The following is a 20,709-nucleotide window of genomic DNA, read 5'->3' as shown; positions in this document are numbered from 1 at the left end:
TACACTATTTCACTTCATAGCACCACGCTGGTGTGTTGATCAAAGATGAGGGAAAATTACAGCTCAGATTTCCTGTATACGGTTGTAAACAACAAATTTTCCATGGAGTTTTAAAATTACAAATTGACAAACCTTGGCTTCAGTAATGCCTGGTCAAACATCCTTCTAGAACACACACACACACGCCCCCCGTTTTCACTGAGAGCATGCTCTAGGGCCAGGTAAGTGCTTTGAGCGCCTTTGTGCCCCTGCATTCAGCCAGCAGGAGCCCGTTAAGACAGGGAAGTAGCAGCTGATGTGGGTTTAAAAGTAAGAAACCTCAGTAAAACTGGGGAGGGTGAAAAGCCCACGGCCGGGGCAGGCTGCTGGGAGGGAGGCGAACTTCCCGCAGCAGAGCTGAGTGCGGCTGGGCTGGAGGAATCCTCGCAGGGGGCTCCTGGTGCGGGGGCCAGGGCTGCCCCCCCGACAGGCGCCTGGCAGGGAGCACCGGGTGGGAAGTGGTCTGGGGGAGGCACGCCAGGGCGGGCAAGCCACTGCTGGGCCAGTAACTCCCCAGGGAAAATCCCAGTGGAGCACACTCTGGGCTGGCCACAGCCAAAGCTCCTGGTCTGCAAGGAGCTCATAACATCACGTAACTTCAAGGTGAAGCGCCGGCGGGAGCCCCTTGGTTCAATGCCACCTTCAACAGGCCGGGGAGGTAAAAGCTATCGCGGTTTGAGTCCCCCAGTTCCCTGCAAAGGGTGGTGTGAGCCGGGCTGGGGCTGAGGAGGGGTGCTCAGCGCCCCAGCTGAAGGAGGTGCTGGGTGGTGCAATGGTGTGAAAACACAACCTGGGACAAGTCCAAAATCTCGGTGGGAATCGTGATTCCTCTCTGTGAGAGTGGGATGCAGGGGAGCCAGAAGAGCTGGTTCTCCCCTGTGCTCAGAGATGAGGAGGAGGGTTCAGTGTGACCTGCCAGGACAGGGACTGGCTGGGGGTGAACGGTCAGAGCGCTCGAGCGTACACCAAGTTCCTTAAAGAAAAAGGTCAACCAAACAAACCCTACAGCCTTCCCAGAGCTTAACAACAGGTCACTTGCTGCTTTCTTGCCAACTAAAATGCAGGATCCTTTCCAACCCCTTGGAGGCAAGAGGAGGGCGCGACACAAGTGGGAGGGGGCTCAATCTGCCCCGAAAGCTGACGCTTTTCTCTGCCTTCATTTTGTCCCTTGCCTGAGCGACCTGATTTTAGCCCGTCCACTATTTGCTGACCTTTCCTTCCTTATTCCTGCAGCCTCTCCTGTTTTCTCCCTCTTTCCATGCCATGTCAGGAGCACAAAGGGCACCCTCTCCATCTGCAGCAGCAGGAAATTAATCAGCATAAGTTAATCTTTCCTCTTACCATTGAGGTACCTAAACAAAAATTACTATAGTTACCCTTTCAGGGTCACTTGGTGGTTATGATGGGATTAACTAGGTGTGCTTAAGTGTGAAGGTGTTTGCCATCTCTATTTTTATCTGGTAGTTGGTGTCTAGCTTCTCTGTGTCTTGAAAGCAAATCAGTGCAGGTAATGATAGACAGTAACGTGGCAACTTCTTACATAAATAGACTTGCCGGAGCCAGATCTTCCTCTCTCCTGCCAGAAAGCTGTTTGTCTGAGGAATCCATGCATCTGGCACCAAATTCCAATATAGCGCTACAACTGCGGGAATTACAGAGACAGTGCCAGCTCATCTGAAGAGACAGTATTTGTTTTCCGTGTTTAGAACTATAAATAGTCAATAAAGGACTCTCATTCAAACAGTATTGATGATTGAAGTAAACCAGCCATGGAGACACAGCCAGAAATTAACTTCTGATCTGAAGCCAACCCAACTCCTGCTTCAGAAGCTGAAGTTCCAAAAGGGCAATGCAGAAAGCACGTGCCCAGCAGCAAACCAGCCCTGGCGATACACCACCACACCGGGTGGCCGTGTTTGACCTGAAACCTGTTTGCCTATGGCATTGTTTGCAATGGAATTTTTTAAAATACCCGCAGCCCTGCTGTGGCTGGAGCAGCTGCCTTCGTACACCGCCACTCCGAGATCCGCCGAGTGAAGCAATACTGAAACGTCCTGAGAGCATCCTGTCCGGGCAACACGCTGCCAACACACGTGTTACTCTTGAAGGGCAGTTGCAGGATCTTTGCTTCATGCACTGAAAGTGATGCTTTGTCACCTTGTCACTAGGGCTCTCCTGCCCTGGGGGACACACGCATTTGAACTTCCCCAGGGGCTGTAGAAGTAAATGGCCACGGTTCTCCTACTCCCTGAGTGAACAACTCCTCTGCTACAACAGGAGGAAGAGGAGGGCTGAGTCTTTCTTCCCTGATCTTTTTAAAAGGAAGACAGAGAGAGAAAAAGAGAGAGGATTGCTCAGTTTCTGCTTTTAATAATTGCTAGCCCCTTCTTGGAGGAGTCTGGTAGGAACGATAGGTATGGAAAAACTTTTGGAAGGAAAAGGAGAGATGCAAATGCATTGCCACAACGGACACTGTTGCCTGAAAGACCATAATATTGTATCATCTTGGGTAGGTTACCAAGTGCCTGAGCAGTGGCATTTCCCCCTCATATCCTGTTCTTACTGGAAGGATTTCCCTCAAAATCCACCGCCCTGCCCTGCAAGTCAAGGTTGTTACCGCAAGCGGTAGTTTCTCCGTGTGGCAGGGAGCTCTCTAGTGATGGAAATAGGCAGAAGAACACCAGGAACAGAGCACGGGCCAATGGATGTAAAATTAGCAGCATAGCTGTAACTCGTCCTGAAAATCATGTCCTTGAGCCAGAGGGGAACATGTGACTGGGGAAAGAGGAACCAACAAGGGCAAGGAACAAGTGACAGGAAGCTAAAGGACAACTCCCCCAAAATCAAATACATTGCTGAAGTTTTTAATAACAAATGGCACCATGTCATAAGCTTCTTTCCTTGCTCTTTCCTATGCAAATGCTAAATTAACAACCCCAGGCTGCCAAAACCTCCTTTATCAAATACCGGTTACAGCCACAGAGAAACTACATTGCTTTGGCGGTGCAGATACAATCCTCGCAGCTAAACCTCAGCTGAGTGTTTCCTCCCTGGGTTTCTTCTGAAGACTCAAGTCCTTTACGATTACACCGGGGCACATTTTCCCTTGGTGCCTGTTCTTGCCCAGGCTGGCTGTGAAAGGGATACAGCACTGCTGTATGAAACACCCTGCAGCTTCCCCCCCCCTTACCACGTACCTACTGAGTATTATCCATGCACAAGGTGATACTTCCCTCTTAGGACTTTTTCCTCATTCCCCCACACAGCTGCCAACTCCATTTTCTACACCACAATACCTTTCTCCTAAGTAAGGTCAATTTGCATGTGAAAAATGACTTTGATAAAGCGTCTTATTCTAGTAAAATGGATGTATTCAAAGAAAAAGAGCTGGGTATCTTAGTGAAAGGATATTTTCCTTTGTAGCTCTGGCCAGTTTATGAAAATTATGAGAATCATGTCTCCAGGTTTTATGTACCCTCAAAACAGACTGAGACATTCACACAGGCACACACAGTTGTTGCTTCAGTGCAAACATGAAAAGTTTCACTCGCAGGAAAAGGCGTTTTCAGAAAGTTTTGCAGGTTCTTAGACAAGTAGCTATAATTGAAACTGTTCTGCAAATTCAGTGATAATTCCCTCTATTGCCAAACCACCACCAGGTTGAAACTTCACCTTCAGCTTCTGCACAGCATCCAGTGCAAAGCTCTTCTACCCTGAGTTACATATTCTGCTGCACATTTTGTTACCTCTCCCATCCCACACGGCACTGTCTTGTTTTCGAAGATGTAATGTTCTGGCTTCACCATAGTCTTCTGCCCTCTACAGCCACCAATTGCTTCTACCTGTAATCTCCTTGTTCCCCCTCCCCCACAAAACCCTGCCCTGCTGATCCCCCCTGGCTCAGTCTCGTGCTTTAAGTTGTCCTTTTCAGGAGTCCTGAGTTCTTGAACCCAAACCCCAGGAGCACGCCAGCTTGCTCAACTCTAAATCACCTTCTGCCTGCATGCTGCAATATTCTTTGCTATGCAGCAGTATTTTCCCTACTCTTCATTTAATCCAAAACCCCAAATGCCTACAGTTACCTGTAATCTTTTGGTTCTTCCTACAAATTGCCTGTCCCACCTGATCTTCTGCTTTTTTTCACAAAGGACATTGCTGCATTTTTTAAAACATGAGATGGCACAGTGTGGGCACTTGGATCTCTGATGACCTGAGTATGAAGGAAGCAAAAGACAGCTGGCCTTCCAGATGTGTCGTCCCAAACCAGCGATGGTGCTGTACCTTTCTGAGGAAAAAGCCAAATAGGGACCTAAACTTCAGTCAGTAACTCTGGGATTTTGCTAGTTTTGAATCTACATGTCTGTAGCTAACTCATCCCAGAGAACAAAGAATGTACAGCAAAGTTTTCTGCAGAGTCTCCAAGTAAATGATAGTTGCTAATTTTTTAATCCTCCTAAACTTCTGTTTGCCTCTGCTCTAAGTGTCTTAGCCTATAGCAAACTCCAGTCCAGGCTAGAATTTTTAATTCTTAGCCATCTGCTAAGTATTTTTGTGATACATGTATTTCCTCTTCGTGATCTTACAAGGTATCACAGTTTGCCACAAATGCAGACCCAAGTCCAAGGCCAGCATTCAAGCTCTCTAGACTTTGGTCCTGGCTTTTATCTGTAAGGGGCACTGAGGTGGAACCAAATAAACCCCCAGTGTGGGAGTTCAAAGTTGAGGCTGCCATCTGGATCAGGATCTCAGCTGCACGGTTTGGGCATGTCTCCTGCTTTTGTTAAACACTGAGACATGTTCTTTCCCCCTGACACTCATTCTTTCCCTCTGGTTTGTAGGTTGAAGAATCAGGTAATTACCACCCTGGGGTTTCCATCCTCTGGAAAATGCTGTGCCCTCCTACAAAAGGCAGGTCTTCCTCTTCAAACAGAAGTGCTCATGGTAGGTGGGTTATCTTTGCTTCTTGCTTTGTGTTTTGTAAAATGAACATTTCTTCCAGAGCTGCTTAGGGCTAAGGGAGGTGAGTCATAAGCCTCATTTTACTGTGCAAGTCTTTACACGGACTTTAATTAGGATGAGAGACCATTTACGCTCTGAGCTTCATTTTCCTTATCCCATCAAACAACACGTTGCCATCAATGCTGCTATGACCAACTAGATTCCCAGTTTCTCCAAACTACTGTTAAACCAGATGGATGGTGTAGAAGGGGCATATCTGAGGTCCTGTTTCATGGTGACAGCAGCAGAACAGAACCTTCATCTCAAACATAAGGACTGATCCAGTTTTATCTTTGTCTGGACATGTCCCCTGCTGGCAGTTTCCTTGGTGCAAAGGCAGTGTAACGCCAAACTGCCACCAGGAGTAGCTGGCAGAGATGGAGTGTGGCAGCCTCTGCTGCTCCACCTGGACAGTCAGGCTTCTTTAGCTGTACAATGGCCTTTGAGAAATAAATGTCTCCGGTTTATGAAAATTAAGCCTCAGGTTGCTCACGGGCTCCTTGCTGGTTACTAATCTGGCTGTCGTTTGGGTAAAGCTTGAGGGAGGACCATCATCTCCAGGAGCAAAAAGTCCTGCTTTGCCTCCTGGCAGGTTTGCAGTGGGAAAGGAGCGCTGGGAAACCGCAGGGAAAGGACCTGGAGCCTTATTGCCGGGGTAGGTGAAAGCAAAGCAGGGCATTTGGAAAAGGGTCACAAGAGATGAGCGTACCAGCCCAGTGTGGGGAATGTGCTGTGGGAGATGTACCACACCATGGTCCCGAAGCTCAGAAAAATTTGTCCAGATGAATTTTTTGTCCAGATGAAGCAGGACACAGGGACAGCAGCATCACCCCCCTCCATAGCTTTATCAACAGATTGGTGGAAATTGAGTGAGGTGGCTACAGAGACTTTGTGTGCACAGGTACATGTATATAAGACTGCTGGTCCTGGTGCTACACTCCTGCTTTTAAAACACTGTACAGCTGCTCAGACAATAACATTTGAGTGATTTCATCAGATCTTTTCCCTTTTGAAAGCAAATGATTTAAAAATCATAAAATGTATTTGACATTCTTGATTGCATCCCAAATCACTGAGCTAATGAGTTAAGAGTCTGAACAACAGCTCAAGGAAACCAAATGAAACAGTGTATTATTTGCAGATGACAACTGCCCAGAAAATGGAATGGGCACCAAGGAGCGAGATGGAAAAAATCCGATCCTCCTCATTAAACTGCTCACTCTTTAACAACAGATGGTATGTTTGTGGGTGTTTGCCATTAAGAAAGTCAGGGCCCTGGACCAAAGGGAAAATATAAGCCACATTTAACTATTTGCATATGTTGACTTCTGGAATCATTTCCAATCAGATATAATGTTAGACATTATACACTGACCCCTCCGTTTTGTTTGCCTGTGCTCTTTCATTTGTTTGTCATTGTTTGTCCTGTGACCCAGCATGACAGCAAAATGTTCAGTATTGTTTTACTGTAAATGGCAAACAAGCTCAGACAACTACTTAAAAGAAAGGAGAACTGCAGCTCATGGAAGATTTTCTATAGCAGAGACATTTTAATAGAGGCAGGAGGGAGCCTTTATTATGTCTGCCTCTATTCAAATAAATAGTAATTTATTTGCCCATATGTTATGCCAATTTGCATCACTCAGAATTTATTTTAATGTGTTGCCTGCCTGTCTGCTTCAGACTGATGGAGGGTTTTTTTAAACCTCAACTAAAATTTTCTGAGAATGATGCTAAGGAAAAATAGGTTGTTTTGCCATTCTGAAAACTCCTGCCTATGCAAATCTCTTGTGTGTGTACCATCCAGATCATTGATACCTGTACTCACATATATATATGCATCTCTGTGTGTGCAGGCATGCACGCATGTGTGTGTGTGTGTATATATGTATAATTCAGTTGTGGTTATTTTTCTTCCTACCTCATTCAAATGACTGAGACTTGGAGAACGTGTTAGTGTTACGGAAGGAGGAGAAAAATGACTTTATGCTTAAAGCAGCCATCCTCAGCCCTGGAGAGCTGGATTTGAATTCTGCTTTTACGTGGAGTTCCCACATGATGCCAGCCATGGGATGTAGGATGCTTTTCCCAGCTGGTTGTCAAAACACATCTACACTGCGGACTGCTGTTCTAAACCTTCATGGCAGCTTCTGTGCTCTCCTAGGAGTACCTCAGCAGGCCAGCACGGTGCTGCCTGGCACCTCCATCCAGCAGCACCCCAGGTCTTCTGCCCCCAGGTCCTGCTCTGCAGACATGCAGCACCAAGGTCAGAGAGAAATTGCATTTTGTAACTGGATTTTCAATCAGATTGACCAAAGTCAGATTACATCTGAACCCATGCTCTAATCACTAGGCTGTTTGATTTAAGCATGTATGCCAAAATGGATTTCCCCCCTGCCTCTGTCAGTACACTGTCTTATCTTATCTATGCATTAGGAATTTCTTCTGTATGTTTTCTGCTGAGCTGTTTGATTCTTCTGACTATGCTACAATAGACTGAAATTGGTCTCGGATGCAGTGAGACATATTCCCCCTTCCACTCCATGGAGATAATTTTGCTGAGCTCCCTCTGCCAAGCATCACAGCCTGGACCCCACCACTGGTATTAGAGATGCTAATGGGCAAAAATTATGTCCCCGGTTATTTTGGTGAGGTTGTGTTAGTACAATTTACTCCAGAGTTTGGCTTATGTACCTCATGCTGTCACCACCAAAACACATTCTTTAATATTAGACGAATCCCAAAGGTGTTCCTGAAAGAATAAAAAAAATCAGCCATGTAATGTCTTTACTGGAAGCAGCAAAATTATTTCCATTACAATATAGTATTGAATCTCTCTCCTATTCCACTGTGAAGCAATGGGAAAATGATCTCATAAGCAGGATTTTGCTAAGGTTTTTTGAAACGTTTTTTGAAACAGCTTCACAGCCTTACCCCTGTCGCTGTCAAACTGGCATACTGTATACCTTGAAACGCCGTGCACTGCACAGCCATAAATCCCACATGGATTTATCCAGCAGGCTTAGCGTCATTAGCCCCTGTCATAGACAGGCAGCAGTGCTGAATGAGCACATAACTTGACAGAGGTCATACAAGGTAGCAGAGACCTTGCAAGAGAGCGCAGGTTTCGCAACAGCCGCCCGTTTTCTGAGCACTGCTGGGTGAGCAGCCGGGGTGCAATGCCCTCTCGCTATCATTTCCTTCTGCCTTCCACCATTTCCATCAAGAATGCATCTGTGCACCAGCAAAAACCTTTATCAGGCATTTTGTTGTCTGGTTTCTGACCCAAACCAAGCTACCTGTCATTCTTCAGAGTCGTCGCCTAATCTCAGTGGGGTTGGTTTTAATATCATTGTAATTGTGTTAACGTGTTTGCTGAGCAAGCTCTCGTAGCCTGTGCTGACCGCTTGGAATTCAAAATTAGCACCGTAATTGCATTTCACAGGCTACCGGTCGATGGGAAATTTCACCTCACTTGTGGATTTGCATGTTCTGAAATAGGTCGGAGATGCAGATGGCTTTGAAAGAAGAAAAAAAAATGAAAAGGGTTGGAGTCAGGCTCCTATTTTGCTGATTAGATTAAGCGCCTTCTGACGGGGTGAGTGCTCACATCCAGTTCGGTGGTTCACTAGTGCTGAGTGAATCATCAAGAGTGTCTCTGGAATTTTCCTGGCGGGTGTTTCCTGGGTAGCTTCCAGAAGCGTTCATGCACAGTGCAGCGGGATGCGCGGGTTTGTTATTCTCTGCAGCTCCATCAGGGAGCTGGAAGAGAGCAGCAGATGAGCCTGACATCGGTGGAGTCTGAGGGCAGAGGAAAAACAGTTTTCCATTACCATGATGCTGAAGTCGTAATTAAATATAGGTGTTGCCAACTGCAAGATCTGTTAGATAACTGAGCAAACATCTCTGGGGAAGCGACCTTGGCCTGCGGCAATTTTCTCACTTCTGTGGACAGGAGGAAAGCTACCAAGGTCCCTAGTCAAGCCTTTCTTTGCTTATCATTTCAACCCCAGCAATTAAGGGCAGTCTCAGTAAGTTAAAGTCCCTCAAGGAACATGAAGAGGAGCCCACCCTGTTCCTCCAGTGTGTCAGCATGTTTTGAGGCCTATTTTCCCACATATTACGGTGGGGTGAAAGACAAATAAAAGCACTGCAGGGACACACAACCTACTTCTGCGAGCGCTTTTGTGCTGTGTGCTGTATGGGTTTGCCTTTTTCTGGCTTTCTGTTTTCTCTTTTACTTGCCTGCCTTCCTACACACCCACAAACACTGGATTTATCTCTCAGTTTAGTAACATCAACAAAAAAGAACCGAGTTGCTTTAATGACCAGCTATGTTGTTGGAGGAAGCCACCTTGCATGCAGCGCCTCCCGCCCGGTGAAGAGGCAGCACCGTATGGAAACCTGCCACGATGCTGCTTGATGCCACCTCCCCACTACGAAATGTGTTCAGAACTGTCGCATGGCCACGGTATCGCTGCAGACACGGCTGCACACCAGCCACGGGTATCTGGAGACAACTCCTGATACGCAGAGGCAAGACCTTTCCATATGGGCTGAAGGAGAACCTGCTGGCCACTGGCTGAACATGAGCCATGCTTATTAGGTGGCTGACCATGGAGTTCAGAGCTACGTAAGTACCAGAATTAAGGCTTTTAGTTTCCTATGTGATAAATTTACCTGGAAATGCCAGTGCTGCAATACCCTCTTTTTCCTTCCCCAAAGTCTCCAGGGGAAAAACCCGACATGATTTTTTCCTGACTGTTGTGCTCCTGCCTGTACGCAACAGACAGAGCTCATGTGAACAACCATGCATGGGGAAAGAACTTCCTGGGCAAAGCCTAACCCAAGTATAGAATTTTGTTGGTCACTCAGAAAGAAAATAGTAATAACACCATTCTCTTCTCTTAGCACATGAAATCCACCATCTAAGCTGAAACGGATCCGAATGCAGCGCGTGAAGATCTCTGCCCATCGATAGCACCTCTGACACACCTAAGCTCAGCCAAAAGCCAGAGGGTTTGGTGTGTGCTGGTTTATCTGTGCTCTGATTTTATGCTAAGCATTGCAAAAATCAAGAACTGATTGTTTATTTATAATTAAAGTGGTTTGGTTTTTTTTCCCCAGCAATGAATTTCTTAAAGACATTCAAATTGAGTGTACATTGAGATGGAAATGGAGGATTATTTTCATAAATACATCAATAATCCTTGTTAGTGGCAGCCTGGTGGCTTGCCTTGTCTGACAATCTGCTCACAGTGTATGTTTTCTTGTTTTGTTATTTTGATTCCCATTTGATTTATATATAGAAAAAAAAGTGTATCAATGAACAAAGAACATATCCGTGTCAAATGATTAAACCATGAGGTTGATATGAACTGCAAAACAATAGGTTGCTTTGAGTAATTCATCGTATCATCAGCCTTGAAGAATGGATAAAAACATCATACAAAATTCACAACAAAAGTTATCTAGGAAAAATGTGACATAATGCTGTCAGCAAAGCCATGTAGAGAAAAACTAAAAGGAGAGGGAAAAAAGGAAATTAAAAAGCAAAGTTGATGCTGCCTCTCAGGTTCTTCTGCCCTCGTAATTGTTTCCAACGGACTGTGACTACATTGTTCTTAAGTTTTTCAAGCTCAATTCTTCCATGGAGCAGAAAAGCAAATAAGACTATAATAATTATTCATGCTGTACAGGTATTCCACTGTGTTTAATGTTGTAGCTAAAGCAGATCAGAAAAATTATAGCTATGTTTTTGCCCATTTCTTGGAGTCAGTTTTTGATGGAAAGGATTCCAGCTCAGTGGTTTTCGGACAGAGGCCAGCTAGGTTTTGGTCTGCCGTCATACCTACAGAGCCAGCCTGCAGCAGGCAACCCGACAGAGCCCCAGCATCCCAACCCCTTGTGGGTGATTGTCACCCCATGAGAGTGGAATGAGACCTGAAGGTTTGAAGTCATATTTACATTCATGTGAGAACAAACAGAAGAGCTTGAAAATGAGATTACCCTGAAAGATACCTGGATGCTTTGACTGTATTAAAAAGTCATCACTGGCAGCCCTTATAATACATTTCCTTGAGAAACCAACAAGAGCTGGAAGAAGAAAGATAATCCTCATTTGCAGAGATTTGCTATTTTAAGGCTTTGTGCAGTCTGGAATGACTCTATACCCATGGCAGAGCCCGCTGGTGCAGTCATCCAGACTTTTGCTACAGGACCAGAGGTCTGGCTCAAAACTCATGCTAGTCTCATACAGACCAGTTATAATTGGTTTCTTTAAGTGGTGAATCAAAAGCAGCTCAACACGGTGCTATCATACCTCTAGCTGTCAGCTGCAGAAACTAGCTCACCTCGACCCCTTGGCCCGATGTGTCACCAGTGTGCCCGATGTGCCTTCTCAGTGCTGTCTGTGTTCAGAGTAACGACAAGCAGACAGAGTATGGAGAAGCTCTGATGCATGAAGCACAGAGCAATCATAAAGCACACAATGGCAACTCACACAGCAAATAAATCCCCCGGCCTCCTGCTGAAGAGTTAAGGAAACACTGAGGGTCTGAAGCAGACCCAGCAGAGTGCTCAGCTCATGAGAACTCTGGTCTCATAAAATATTTGGGGAATGGAGCGTGTGCAAGAGACAGGACAATAAATATCACTGCTTTTCCAAGAGAAATCCAATGCTTAACACAGGCAAAGTAACAGCAAATAGGATCTGCTTACACAGCCTACTCCCCAAAACTGGAGCTATCCTTCCTTGCACTGCAAAACATTTGGGTGAAGAAGTGGCAACGTCAGGGTTTATTGAGGGATATGAGAAGGCAGGGACACAGATACACACCATCACTCCTGCCACGTACCAGCGTTCAAGCCACGTCAAACTCTTCATCCCCCAGAGTTCAGCCCGGGCAAGGTTGGCATCAGTGGTGCACGCCAGCGTAGCCACGGCTGGGCAGCCCTCGCTCTTCCGTAGCATCATTTCTAGGGCACCCAGCCCAGATTTTACAGACCTCCCTGCACAGCAAGTAACAGTGCTAACTGCTAATTTATTTATAAAAAATTCCTCATTTATTTTTGGTTTTCAAATGCTATAGAGAAAGAGGGAATCAGTCAGCAAGACTGACACACAGCAAATACCTCCAGGGAAGACAGTGATCTGTGCCATTGCTATTGACTTCATTTGTCTGACTTGATTTGACAGTCCAGACTGCTTTTCTCCCTTCTGCGTTTTGCACAAGATGCATCTAGAGCTTGAATTCATCTGGTTTCATGCAGGGTGCCATCTGATCATCCCCAGGCATGTGGTTTGAAGCTCTCTGACGGATGGGTATAGGTCCAGATCCTTATATCCTCATTGGAAAGCTGGGGCATGTTTGATGCCTGTCTGGAGTAGAGCTTTTGGTGCAGTTTCTTTCAAAGGAAGCCTAGTTCCCATGTGCCAAGCAATTTTGTGTTCCTGAAGTGGGAATGACCAGGGGGTTCATTTCAACACTACATTACTGTACCAAATAAAAATGCAGCTGTAGATGGAACAACAGATAAGGCATTTCATGTTACTAACCATACATACTGACCATGTGATCACATTGTTCAACCTCATCTATCTGAAAGAAAAGCAAATAACAAAAAAGGACTCAGATTAAGGACTATGCTCTTTGGAGATGTCTTTATTTCCCCCTGATGACATCTGTGACATGGGTGATTTGGAAATATTGTGGAGAAGCCTGAAGGAATAAAGACTAAAAAAAGCATGAAAATTACTTTAGTAATAAAGCATTCAAGAATCTCTCCAGAGCCTCTTGTAGTTTATGAATATTAATGGACTTTTGTGAATTTTATTATGTTTTACAGGCTGCAGCCTGTTTGTGAGAAGTCCTTGCTCAGAAGGAGTTAGGGCTAGAGGTAGAAAGGGGCAAGTGAATGGTACGCTGCCTTCCTTTGCAAAACCCCTGCCAAGGATGTCACAGCCGCCTGTTCCCAAACAGCACAGGGACTGAGATGGGATGTGGTCCAAACAGGCACATCTACACCCACTTTCTTAAAATAAAGATAAAGCTTGCTTCTCCCATTAGCCCAGCATAACCAGCAAGTCACCTGCTTTCTTCTGTTTGGAAGTGTACAGAACCTAAAAGAGTTGATGCGCTAAGGAAAATGAAAAGGAAAATACCTCAAAAGAGGTATTTTTGTGATCACAGAAGTTGTGCACTGAGGCTCTGCACCGATTCAGGTAATACTGTACCCTTCAGTGGGCTGTCATGTCAAACAGGGTTTATTCAGCAGGTCTAGGATCCTGCCAGTCATTTCTCCGTCTCCTTATTCCATGACCAAGGTTTGCAAATAAATATTTCTCCAGCTTGTTGCTCCAACAAAAAACCCAGAAGTGCCCCAGAACTTTCCAACTACTTCCACCCGTATTTCTGAGCTGTGGTTTCTAAGGGCAGGAGCAGTTCTGTTGTCCTCTGCTGTTTACTTTTTTCTGTGGTCTCACTACAGCTGGCCACACTCCGAAATGGTGGGGTTCAGTAGAAATCTAAAAAAAAAAATATATCCAACTCTGAAGACTTCCATACATTTTTGCCCCCAAAATTTCTCAAATCTTTGGTGATAAGCTGGATAGGACAAGGGAGGGAAGAAAAAAAAAATAGTTTTATCTTTAGTGGATGAACACAAAATTTCCATTTGACAAGTCATTTAGCTTTCAGATGTTTTACAACCTCTGTACAAAATCTGTCAATAATCAGATGCTTCTTTCTTAAACTGACTTTGCTGGTATTTTAAAAATGTTTAACAAGAAAGCTTCTTTTGAATGATAATTTCATCTGGGTCTTTCATCACATTTTTATTTGTATCCCATCCCAGAAGAGCAGTTGGGTGTTGCAGGATACTTTGATTCTGTTTCTGAGTTGGGATCTTAGTTATTTTATTCCCCATGGGAATTCAGAAATTCTCGAACATCGAAGGTTTGATTTTTTTGAAACATCAGTTATCAGAGTGTTCCCTTGGCCTTCTCCTCACTTCAGTGTCTGAGCGGCTGATTCCTCACCTGGCCATTTCACCATGCAGCCCACTTGGGAAGAAGGGAAAGCACCTGGCTGTGAAACAGAGGAAGAAGGCAGGCATCATACAAAAAAACTCCGATTTTTTTTCCAGAATAAGAGGAAGCAGATGAATTTTCAAAATGTCCATCTTTATCATCACAGAGAAAATCCCGTTATTTAAGATTATTTAAGATTCTCTGCAAAAAATGCTTCCTAATGACTAATTGACCTCTGCAAAACAACAATTGGTTTTGCAGAGGGATTTTGTGTGTGCTGTCGTGTTAGCCTGGGGTCTCAGCCCTGCTAAACCCAAACTCCCCGGTGCCCATGCTGCTTGCACCTAGACCCGAGTCAGCCACTTGGCTTTCCAGGCAGGAGCACAGTTATAAAAGACTCTTGCTCGTATATTACTGCAGGATGTGATTGCCTCCTTATAATTGGCTTCCTCTGGATCTAAAAGAAGGCAGCAGTGCAGCTGCAGAGGCACTGTGTGGGGTGAGGGGTCCGAAGGCAATGGGGCAGGCTGCGCTAGCGCTCGGCAGGAGCTCTGCTGCATTACGGCTGCTCACTGAAATGAATGAGAACAGTCAACACCAGCTCACTGCCTCTGATCTTGCTTGGCAGGTAATTTATGTGTTTCTGGCTTTTGTGTGCTCTTGAGCATGTCACTGGTGGACTTTTTGTGCCACAAGAGAAAGCAAGCTCCAAAACAGCTCCAGGTAACACCACACAATCCAGCATGTGGAAAACAGGGAAGGAGAAACGGCTGAAATCAATGACCTTTAAAACTTATTTCCAATGCTTAGCAGATCCTGCTGTGTTTTGTTAAGAATTGAAAGTGGCAGGCAGGAGTTTGGGCAGGAGTGAGCCATGATTCAAGACTGTAGTGAACACCACGTAAATCCCATATCCCTGTGCCTCCCCAAGCAGGATCAGGCCCTGGCGCTCATAGCCAGGTCCTGAATCTGTAGACATCATGAATTTGATCTCCATTCTTCCACAGCAAATGAATCTGTTTTGTAACATTCCAGAACCCCAAACACCCGTTTTAGAGCTAAATTCCTGAGTGCTTCTGTCCTCTTCCTTCAGAGGGCCCGACACGTCACACTGCCTTCCCTTACGAAGGCAATTACGCTTTGCAAAATGAGTATAAAATCCTGGTCCTGAGACAGTTGTGGTTTATATCCACTGAGCAGCTCTGCACAGTTGTTACAGGCGTGATGCTGAACTTGGAAGTTCTGGCTTCAGCCTAATTTGTCTTTTTACTTCAGGGCAATTCCTCCTCTCATCTTGCTTTTTTTTTTTTTTTTTTTTTCTTTCTCTTTTTCAGTTCATTATTTGTTTTACCCCATTCGGACTAAAAAGCTTTCAGGCAAATGCTGTCTCTCATTGTGTGTTTGTAAATGAGGCCCTCAGCTGAACTGCTGCACTTACAAGCTATTACAATAGCAGTAAGAGTAAAAATCAGAATATTTGCACATTATGGAAACACCAGTGGGCAAATCCAGTTCATGAACTTTAATGCTCCTGATACTTACAATTCTGTGTCGCTTCAGTTGCACGGAGCTACCTACACGTAGCCAGTTTTAACGTACCCATCCTGGCATAAGCAGTTTTCTCCCAAACTCACCAGCCACCAGCTCTTTTCTCGTCAGGATACACCCTACTGGTACTGAGCAACACCTCCAGGGTTGCACATGACATCGACTGCCTGGGAACTAGCAAAATTGCATCTTCCTAATCCTCAAAGCTTGCTTGAACAGATTTGCTGGCACCATGCCTGTGCTAGAGGACAGGAACATTTAAAATCACATAATTTTTTTTGGCTCATTGAAACCATTCTGTTGCCCTGTTTTTCCGTTGCCATTCAGCCTGATTTGCAAGCAATTTTCTCAATGGAGCACTTCACAGAGGTTGGGAGTACACTGTGCTCAATACTGCATTCTAGCCATAAGCCTCATTGGTGTTGGTTTATTTTCTGGCGCTGTCATCGTGCGAGTAACGCTTACCTTCCCAGGTTTTGGCACAAAACATTTCCTACTTAGTCATCAGATGCCCAGTGAAGCTTACTTCATTCAGACAGATTCTCTACTTCTTTTTTTATAGCTCACTTTCAGGATTCGTTTCTGCTTGTTAATGCAAGCCTCCGAGCATGCTGCTGCTGTGCATTTTTAAACACTTACCCAAATGTCATCTCTATTATTTCCAAACTCTCAGACTCTTTGGGGATAGCTTAGATGCAAATGAGCTGTCAAAGAAAGATTACTTGAACCAACATTCAGAATGACAAAAGGCTTACAGACTGCATGCACAGCACACGGCTTCCAGCTTCCCAGTCAGCTGCTCTTTGCCAAAATCAAGGGTTTATACACAACCCAAAAAACCCCCAACGTTCAGCTTTGTTACAACGGGGCACAGTTATTCTCCATCGAAAAATTTAGAGCTCTTAGATCTAGGAAAATTCTGATTTCCATAGCTTCTCAGCTGTTGCCCAGCTACTCATTCAACCCACACATGCTTTGTACCTAAAAATTCACTTCAGAGCCTGCTGTCCTCTGCACAGTGGGGTTGTTTCTCCCTATCACACACTTTTTGGGGTTGTTGCTCAGGTGGATTAGAAGAAAAACTGTACTCCTATTACTCTGTGCAGCAGCTGCCGCAACAGAACAAGGCAGGACCTCTCCAAACGAGGGCCCACGTTCCAGAGGCTCCATCAGGAGATGCAGTGCAGCCCCTGAAAGCAACGGCACCGTTTTGTGGAACCCGGCTTTCCAACTGCAGGCGGCACCCCTGATTCTGCTGCCGTGACACACATTTTGCTGAAGAGCCGAGTTCTTCAGCAGGAAATAAGAGAGCCCCAGAGGCTGAGGAATTTAAACCAAATCCTGACCTGCTTTAACACCATCTCAGCGTTACACACAGGAGATACATACACTCGTGCACTCATTAAAATGGGATAGCAAGCCAAATTTGTCTCTGATACAGCTACTGACATCAACAGAAGGCCTGCAGTGTTTGAACAGCAGCTGTCACAATTTGTTCCCTGAATAATATTTAGCCAAAATTAAACCTGGATAGAGACAGCAGGTATTTTGCAGATATCCTGGCCTTGCAGTAAGTATTGAGCAAGTCCTGGAAAAGCAGGGTTTGGGGGTGCGCAAGATACACTTGGTTCTGATCTCCTGTGTCCGCTGAGAACTCTTCCCTCCCCATGCTGGCAGTGGCCTAAATAATGTCTTTTTTCAGCAAGATAGTCAAATACAGTTTTAAAAGTAAATACACACATTGCACTTTTCATCTCAAAAGCCTAAAAAGTGCAGCTGGGCATTAATTAATCAGCAGAACATCTGTGCAAGTTAAAGGACTATTTCTACCCACTGTGTGGAAACTGAGGCAGAGGAAGTGGAGTATCTTATAAAAGGTCAAAAAAGAAGTTAATCACAAGAGAAAAGAATTTGCGTAATTGGTGATAACTGTGGGCTAAGAAATACTCCACATAATTGATGAAGATATGTTCTGTGTTTTTCATGGTTTATTCCTGCTGAGAGTTGCTTTTTGCCCCCAAAATGCTGCACCAAGACTGCATGTTGATCAGTATGTCATACCCTGTTGGTCCTCAGCCCAAATCACTGCAGTCTGTAACCCCTGCCAGCACATTTTTTAGCTTTATGGCATGAGAGCTGCAGGTTTGAAAATGGCCAAGGCTCTGGTGCACAGTATTGTCAGAGGTAACACTGAAGAAATATTGCAGTGCGGCCAAATTTACGTGCTGTACACTGTTGTCTTTCAGGAAAGTATTATTCAACTGGACAAAAGTGAGTCATGTCAACTGCTGATGCTGTTGTTCACAGCATCACAAGAAAAGGGAGGAGTATTTTTTCCATATGGATGTCACTATCCTTGGATGTGTGTAGTGGGGGAACCCTTAATATTTCCAAGCTCACAGATTCCTTCTCATGTCCGATACAGGGTTAAACTGAAGTGTATACTAGCACCGCCTCTCTGCCTGGCACCTTGCTTTGGAACCTGCCACTCATTTTGAGCATTCCCACTGGTCCCCTGTGCCCTTACATGTACACCTCCTGCTGCAGACTGAAATTGCTTTATTCTCTCATTTTATTCTTAATTTGCTCAGTGAGATGCCAGGGATGGGATCTTTGGAACCAGAATCATTGTTAACCTCACTGTCAATAGCAAAACAGAGGTGTGCAGCACCCCAAGAGGTTGGGCAGTGGATGGGGACTGAACCGCCCTGACTACACCAAGTGCCATGAAAGCACCAAGCTCTCCTTGGGCAGTACTAGCTGGGGAAGGGGGAGTGCAGGGTAGTTACAGTCCTCTCAACTTGCCTGGTTAAAATTTGCTCCCTTAAGAATGATTCATGCTGACCTAGAAAATGTAAGAGGAATGGATATGTCGGTTACCAGGTTACTGCTGTGCCTTGCAAAATCATGGCAAGCTCTTTCCTAAGGGATGAAATTTCACTTCCTGCCCCAAGTGATACTGTCCTCTGCAAGCACAGGGGTAACTGTAGTTTAAGTGGATTTAGTCGTCACAGCGCAGTTGAGACTGCCTACAGGGTGGAAAAGGCAGGAACATCTGAGGAAATAAAAGTCCCTTCTGCATAAAATGCAAAGAAATATTTCTGCAGGAGCTCAGATTGCATCTCTCCAGCTGAGTGTTGGAGAAAAGTCAGCGGGCTCTTGACACCCCCAGAAACCTCTGCAGCCACATTGTCAAATCTACAAACAAGATTTTTATGTGCTGTGTTGATGAGAATAGCAGAATTTTATCTTTAAGGACAGAGGAAATACATTGGGCCCCAAGGTAGTGATTATTACTGACTTTAGTGTCAGGTTGTCACCAGCACAGAATGCTCTGCCTGTATTCCCAGGCAACCTGAAACAATAGCTAGGAGAACAGTGAAGCTTGCCCAATTGTTTACCAAGAGGTGATAACTCTGAGACTCAAAAGGGACATTACAAATGTATAATCTGACACCTTGTCCACTGCCAGAACTCCTAACCTTTTGTCCTATATCCATCATTTTATAGGGGATTGTGTTCATTCTGGTTCAAAAGCATTGCAGCATAGCAGAAATAGGAAATTTGACAACTAGCAAAAAAAGAGAGGGAAGAATTTTTGATCTCAAATAAGTAGCACTAAAGCTGCAACACTGGATGTATTTTTTCTTTCCATACTTAAATCAATTCTAAAGAGGGATTTTCTAACTAATCTGCATTTTTTACAGAACTTGGAGGATTTCTGCCATTGTGCCACAGACCTAGGAGGTCACGTGGCAGAATTTAGGCTTCCCTCCCTACAGAGTATATCGGTTCTTTGTTATGATGGTGAAAGAAAAAAAGGACAATAAAAGGCTGAACACAGGCCAGGAAGGGCTATATACCCTGGGGCTGCAAGGAGTCATTTGTGGCACAGGTTTATTTGCCTTTATTCTGTTAACTTGTGTTACCAAAAAAATTGCCAGGTCTGCAGGAGGTGGAGTAGCATCCAATTAAGTGACTGACCATACCATTATAAAACAAACCAAACACTTATCACCTGAAGTGGCACGTATGCCTCCAGTGAGCCTGGAGAGATAGAGGGGCTCAGCTTTAAGGTTGTAACGCTTCTGGTTTCAGGGTTGCAGAGTATGAAAATGACAGAAATCATCTGTGTGGGAAATGTGGCAGCAAGGCATTGTACATGCGAGCTCAAAATCTGGATCTTTGTTTTCTGATGCTGCTAAAAATAGCATTACACATCCTGAGATCATATCTGAGGGGAAAAAACCACTGAAAAAATGTGTAGGTCTAAACCAACAGATATTTCACAAAACTGCTGGAAGTTTTTTCTCATTGCTGTTGTTTTGGTTATAACTCAGAAGTTTGACTTGTAAGGCAACTTGGTATTTTGTTCACCAGAACACTTCTCAGTGATTTGGACAATGCCTGTACACTGATTTGAGAGCTGATGTAACAGGAGTAAGTACAGCGAGTCCTGCAAACCGTGCATTTTCCATCACTGCTGGCACCATCCCAGCTGTATTCAAAGCTTCCAGACCATGGTTAAGAAGAGCTGGAACTGAAGTATTTGCAGGTGAAGTGACCTGTGGCATGCTCGGCCTCGCACGTCCCCAACCTGTGCACAGCTTATGCATAAGAACTTGGTCTTGCATGTATGATCAGGCTCTTCCATTGCAGAGTGCGTGCTTGCATGCAGATACTATAAATGAGAGAGAAATTTGGTCAGGACCACAGGGTCAGACTTGCATTTCCCAGCACATATCACTTGCAATGTTGTTGCCCTTCACCAAGAAACGGTGGGTGCTCGTGTGGGTGCTAAGAGACACCTAAGTTAATACTACCACACAGACTGTGGGGTTTGCAGATGCTCAGCACGTCTGAAACCCAGGCACTTTATTTCGGTTGTATGCAACTGCCTTAGGGGTCTCATTTCAGAAATGCCACTTGCAAATTCAGTTCTAAATATTTTATCATGTCTATTCCCCTCAGAAGGAGCTGCGCAGATTAAATACAAAATGCTTGTAGAGTCCTCAGATAAGATGCACTACTGACACAGAATGTATTGTTAATTATGATTAATTATTATTATTCTGCTGGCTGACAGGCATCTG

The 20,709-nt window shown here is 44.8% G+C and overlaps 1 long non-coding RNA gene across 3 annotated transcripts; it reads left to right on the top strand.

The window, feature by feature from the left end:
- The first annotated feature begins 4,729 nt into the window (after nt 1-4,729).
- Nucleotides 4,730-12,822, top strand: LOC114014664 (uncharacterized). Of its 3 annotated transcripts, none has more exons than XR_003558241.2 (3): nt 4,730-4,795; nt 4,878-9,670; nt 9,949-12,822. It is a non-coding gene; the product is annotated as an uncharacterized LOC114014664 (long non-coding RNA). The 3 variants fall into 3 exon arrangements; XR_008731560.1 differs by lacking the exon at nt 4,730-4,795 and having other exon boundaries at nt 4,802-6,273; nt 8,483-9,670; XR_008731559.1 differs by lacking the exon at nt 4,730-4,795 and having other exon boundaries at nt 4,802-8,635; nt 9,325-9,670.
- The last annotated feature ends 7,887 nt before the right edge of the window (nt 12,823-20,709 follow it).

Source organism: Falco cherrug, chromosome 3 (genome assembly GCF_023634085.1).
Source record: "Falco cherrug isolate bFalChe1 chromosome 3, bFalChe1.pri, whole genome shotgun sequence".
Classification (NCBI taxonomy): Eukaryota; Metazoa; Chordata; class Aves; order Falconiformes; family Falconidae; genus Falco; species Falco cherrug.
The sequence above is the reverse complement of the archived record's forward strand: the minus strand, read 5'-3'. Positions and strand labels throughout refer to the sequence as shown.